We start from the raw sequence: 5,987 nt of genomic DNA, 5'->3' as shown, positions 1-5,987 counted from the left end.
TAACTGTTGAGTATGACGATTTGTCATAGTTCTGGAATTACTGCAAAAAAAAAAAGTAAAAATAGAAATTTATAGTTACAATGTTTCCAGGATTAGAAATACACGTCTGCTTTCTTCCAAAAACACCAGGACGAACATCTAACGGGTTGTCCTAAGGGTTGTCCTCCCAGTTATCCTTATCTGAGGTCCTTGACTACTCAACGTGACCACAATCTCTTCTGGTGTACTGCTGATGACCGTGATTGGCTGCAGTGGTCATGTAGGTGGTCATCGTGGAGAGCAGCGGAATGGAAGTGCCACAACCTCAAAAAGACCATGCCGGATGGGCGACGTCTTGGGTGAGCCATGTTTTGTCCCTCTTGGAAGGGTACACGGGAATGGAGCCAAAGTGATTGGGAAGACCTAGCCGTAGAACGTGCACCCTGGTGCCAAAGGAGTCTAAAGTCCCTTGTGCTACATACGAAGACCCCCAATAACATAATCCATAGGATAAGGGGCTTTTTACAGATGTTGGTTACCACTCTATATATTTGTTTGCCCCTCGGCCACATTGTGTCCTGGGTGCCTAGAAGAGGAAGAGATAGGAGGACTTCTCTAATATCTTGTGGCCAGGAGAACGATCGTGGATTCAGAGGCCTCTGCGGTCGACGCCAGTGCCTCCATCAGCTGGATGTGCACCCGAGGACGCACATTCAGCTGAAGTGTATTGTGGCGCAGAGACCCGCCGACTCCCTGCACTGCAGTACATGCCGGCAGCCAATCAGAGGCCTGCAGCTGATGTCAGCGTGCCCGTCACGAGTGGAGGAGCATGGCAGAGATGTCATACACGGCCTATGGCTGCCATGCCGAAGTCAGCTGCAGGCTACGGAAGAGGATGCCACACGTTGTAGAAATGGAGTAAGGTAAGAAGACTCGTTTTAGGATTTTGTTTGCAGAATGGACATTATACCAGGAAGGGGCCAGGATGGAGGACATTGAAAGAGGATGGGGGACATTATACTAGGAAAAGGTCACGATGGAGGACATGGTAAGAGGATGGGGGATATTATACCAGAAAAGGCCCAGGATGGAGGACATTATACCAGGAAGGGTCCCAGGATGGAGGACATTGTAAGGGGATAGGGATATAATACCAGAAAAGACCCAGAATGGAGGACATGGTAAGAGAATGGGGGCATTATACTAGGAAGGGTCCAAGATGGGGGACTGTATACTATGATGCGGGACATTGTTTTAAGATGGGGAATATTATACATGAAAAGGCCCAGAATGGAGGACATGGTAAGAGGATAGGGGCATTATACCAGGAAGGGGCCCAGGATGGGGGACTTTAAACTATGATGTGGGGCATTGTTATAAGATGTGGGATATTATACCAGAAATGGCCCAGGATGGAGGACATTTTAAGAGGGTGCAGGACAAGGTAAGAGGATGGAGGACATTATATCAGGAAGGAGCCCAAGATGGAGGACATTATACCAGGAAGGAGCCCAGGATGGAGGACATTGCAAGAGGATGGGGATATTATACCAGGTAGGGGACCAGGATGGTGAACATTGAAAGAGGATGGAGGACATGGTAAAATGATGGGGGACATTATAGGGAACATTGTTATAGGATCAGGGACATTATACCAGGAAGGGCACAGGATGGGGGACATTATAACAGGACGGAGCCTAGGATGAAACACATAATTACATAATGAGGTACATTATTACAGAAACAAGCCAGGATGGTGAACATTATTACAAGAAGGAGCCAGGACAGAGGTCATTATTACAAGAAGGAGCCAGGATGGGGACATTATTATATAGAGGGTGAACACATATGTCTTTATAGGATCTAGATCACTACAATACCTATACCTCTGATCAACTGGGTGGAGGCCCAGGTACAAATTTTGCATGGGACCCCATGAGACTCTACTTACGCCATTGCTTGTGGCTAGGTCTCGCATATAGGACAGCAGGATCTGGGGGTAGAGTCTCAAGGGGGAGAGGTAATCGTTCAATTTCCGACAAACATGAAGAAACCTGGACCTCCAAGCTGGAAAGTACCGAATACATCTGGCTGCTTGGAAGCCTCATCCGAGGAGACCACAGTGGAAGACGACCTGTGAAGACATCGAGAAGACACAAGAAGGTCACTTGGAAACAAAACACTTTACGGACAATGGGGAATAAAATTACAAATTTGGAAGAACAAAGTTACTTTTTTTTTAGAACTTTTTGATATTAAAAACTAATTAGAGGGAAAACGATGAAAGGGAATAAAGTTGGAAAAAAAAAGTTTTCAAAAACTTCTGAGACATTTATAAAATACATCTCTATTGGGGGGGGGGGGGGTCATGAAAATGTAAAAGTTGTGATAGGGTTAACAGAACTTTCCGAGGCTCCGCCCCTTCCATTTTGCTCTATTCTTTAATCACATAAAGTGTCTCTTTGTTCCTGACCCATCTCTGCTCTGATCGGGTCAGCCATGGCCCCGGGCCAAGCTACGCTCCATCTAACGGCCTTTTCTTGTGCCCAAAACAAGTGGTCAGAGGAGGGAGAACATACACTGGGCTTTGTGTGCGACGGGCTCGCACAGCGAAGGGGTTAATGGTGCCAAGAGGGCGACATAGGAGGGAGGGGTGCAGAGACTTGGGGAAATTGGGGGCATGGGGATTACTTAGGAGGAACGATCTTTTAAAGAAAAATTTTGGGAGATTTTGAAGTTTTGTCCACAAATAATTCTAACCCCGTTGTAAAATAATAGGAAAACTGACAGCAGCGGGGGACGAGAGTGCTGGACTTGTGGCGGGCAGTGACCTGTCCTCATGTATGTGACACAGGAAACAATGGAAGAAATGAGGACACAACTCTGAGCTGAACATTGGGGAGGTCTCCAGCAGGACGGAGGATGGAGGAGAGGAGCGAGAAGAAGGACCTGGCCAATCCTGATGGGGTTAACGAGGACAGAGGTGATTGGGGGCTGAAAAGAAAGAAGATCGTGACCTGATTGTTGCATAATGGAAGGGGCAGGATCTATAAGGCCATGTGCACACGTTCAGGATTTCTTGCAGAAATTTCCTGAGCAAAACCGGACATTTTCTGCAAGAAATCCGCACGTGCTTTCCCAATGCATTAAATAGCAGGAAAAAACGCGAAATATCTGCAAAATTAATGAACATGCTGCGTTTTTTTTCCGCAGAAAACACAAAAATTGCAGAATGCATTCTAAATGCATTCTAAAAAACAAAAAAAAACGCATTGTGTGCGCACACAGCCTAACAACGCAGAGTATTTAAGGATAGGGGTATTCTGATCTTCTCGGAGAAGGGACCTCTCCACCGATGTGCTGATGTTGGTAAAGGACAAGACTGTGTTTGACATGATGTAAAAAAAAAAAAAAGGCCCCCATTAGATAACTCTCGCTCCTGACACCCCCATACACTTGGCCGAATGCTCCAGTGTCCTTTATGTGAGATTCCTCCAGCAGACCCCTCTGTCTTCTTCGTCCCCCTGACTAAGGAATATCCGAAACGCGCGTCGGGGTGCTCTGTACTTGGGCCCACAGGACGGACAAGTATATAGATACTTTGGATATCCCCAAACATCTCTCTCTCTTTTTTCTGGTGAGCATATGCCATCTTGTGTTACATATGTGGACCCCTATATTGGCATGGTCCCCCTTTTATTTTTAACACTTTCCTAGCACAGTCTATGTTGCATTTCAGCACATGCACCTTCGTTTAATTAATTTTTGTGGCACATTGCTTATATCGATTATAATCTTTTCTACTTGTGCATGTGTGAAACCCGTATATATTGGCGTGGTTCCTCTTACATTTTAACACCTTTTTGCACATTATTAATATATTAACTTGCATTTCAGCACATGCACTTTAGTTTTATCAATTTTTGTGACACATTGGTTATATTACTTATTATTTTTGCACACGCACTTTTTGAGATATATATTATATACTTTTTTAGTACACACATATTTTTAAACTCTTTGCTATTTGAATCATGTTTACACATATATCTTTATGAAATGCACACCATTATGAATTTTTAATATATAAAAAAAAGATTGTGAGATTGTATATTCCAATTTTATTGTATTTTATCCGGTTTACCCCCCTACGTATATTTGTATCTATTAATTCCCAAGTACGTGCACAGTTGTGCCATTTGTGCCATATAAATATAATAAAGGCTTATATATTTTATTGCTCTCCATTTTTTGCTATTGTGGCTTTCTTATATGATCATTAGTCTGTGTCCATATGACGGTTTTTTGCTTATACATCTTCCTCCTCTTCCAGACTTTAGACCCTTCTGTCCTCCCCCAGACTCTAAATCCCTCCATTCTCCTCCATATTTTAGACCTCTCCATCCTCCTCCTCAAGACCGTAGATCCCCTCCATCCTCCTCCAGATTCTAGAAACTTCATCCTCCTCTAGACCCCTCTCTCCTTATGTTCCAGTCTCCAGTCCCCTCTATCCTCTTTCTCCTCCAATCTCCTGTCCTTCTCCTCCAGTCCGCTCTGTCCTCCACCAATCTCCTGTCCTTGTCCTCCATTCTCAAGAACCCTCTGTCCTCCTCCAGTGTCCAGACCTCTGTCCTCATCCTCCAGTGTCCAGTCCCCTTTCTGTCCTCCTGCTCCAGTCCCCTCTGTCGTTCTCCTCCAGACTCCTATCTTCCTACACCATACCCCTCTGTCCTCCTCCTTTAGTCCCCTCTATGTCCTCCTACTCCAGTCCACTTTGTCCTCCTACTCCAGTCCCCTCTCTGTCCTCCTCCTCCAGTTACCTATATGTCCTCCAACTCCAGTCCCCTCTCTGTCCTCCTCCTCCAGTTACCTATATGTCCTCCAACTCCAGTCCCCTCTCTGTCCTCCTACTCCAGTCCACTTTGTCCTCCTACTCCAGTCCCCTCTCTGTCCTCCTCCTCCAGTCCCCTCTCTGTCCTCCTCCTCCAGTTACCTATATGTCCTCCAACTCCAGTCCCCTCTCTGTCCTCCTACTCCAGTCCCCTCTCTGTCCTCCTACTCCAGTCCACTTTGTCCTCCTACTCCAGTCCCCTCTCTGTCCTCCTACTCCAGTCCCCTCTCTGTCCTCCTCCTCCAGTTACCTATATGTCCTCCAACTCCAGTCCCCTCTCTGTCCTCCTACTCCAGTCCACTTTGTCCTCCTACTCCAGTCCCCTCTCTGTCCTCCTCCTCCAGTCCCCTCTCTGTCCTCCTCCTCCAGTTACCTATATGTCCTCCAACTCCAGTCCCCTCTCTGTCCTCCTCCTCCAGTTACCTATATGTCCTCCAACTCCAGTCCCCTCTCTGTCCTCCTACTCCAGCCCACTTTGTCCTCCTACTCCAGTCCCCTCTCTGTCCTCCTCCTCCAGTCCCCTCTCTATCCGCCTCCTCCAGTCCCCTCTCTGTCCTCCTCCTCCAGTTACCTATATGTCCTCCAACTCCAGTCCCCTCTCTGTCCTCCTACTCCAGCCCACTTTGTCCTCCTACTCCAGTCCCCTCTCTGTCCTCCTCCTCCAGTCCCCTCTCTATCCGCCTCCTCCAGTCCCCTCTCTGTCCTCCTCCTCCAGTTACCTATATGTCCTCCAACTCCAGTCCCCTCTCTGTCCTCCTACTCCAGCCCACTTTGTCCTCCTACTCCAGTCCCCTCTTCCAGTGTCTAGACCCATCTGTCCTTCTCCTTCAGACCCCTTTGCCCTCCTACTCTAGTGTCTAGACCCCTCTGTCATCATCCTCCTGTCTTCAGACCCTTCTCTGTCCTTCTCCTCCAGACCCCTCTGTCCTCCTCCTCTAGTGTCAAGACCCCTCTGTCCTCCTCCTCCAGTCTCCAGACCCCTCTGTCCTCCTCCTCCTATCTCCAGTCCCCTCTCTGTCCTCCTACTCCAGTCCACTTTGTCCTCCTACTCCAGTCCCCTCTCTGTCCTCCTCCTCCAGTCCCCTCTCTGTCCTCCTCCTCCAGTTACCTATATGTC

Source organism: Ranitomeya imitator, chromosome 10, assembly GCF_032444005.1.
Source record: "Ranitomeya imitator isolate aRanImi1 chromosome 10, aRanImi1.pri, whole genome shotgun sequence".
Taxonomy (NCBI): domain Eukaryota; kingdom Metazoa; phylum Chordata; class Amphibia; order Anura; family Dendrobatidae; genus Ranitomeya; species Ranitomeya imitator.
Note: the sequence above shows the minus strand (reverse complement) of the source record.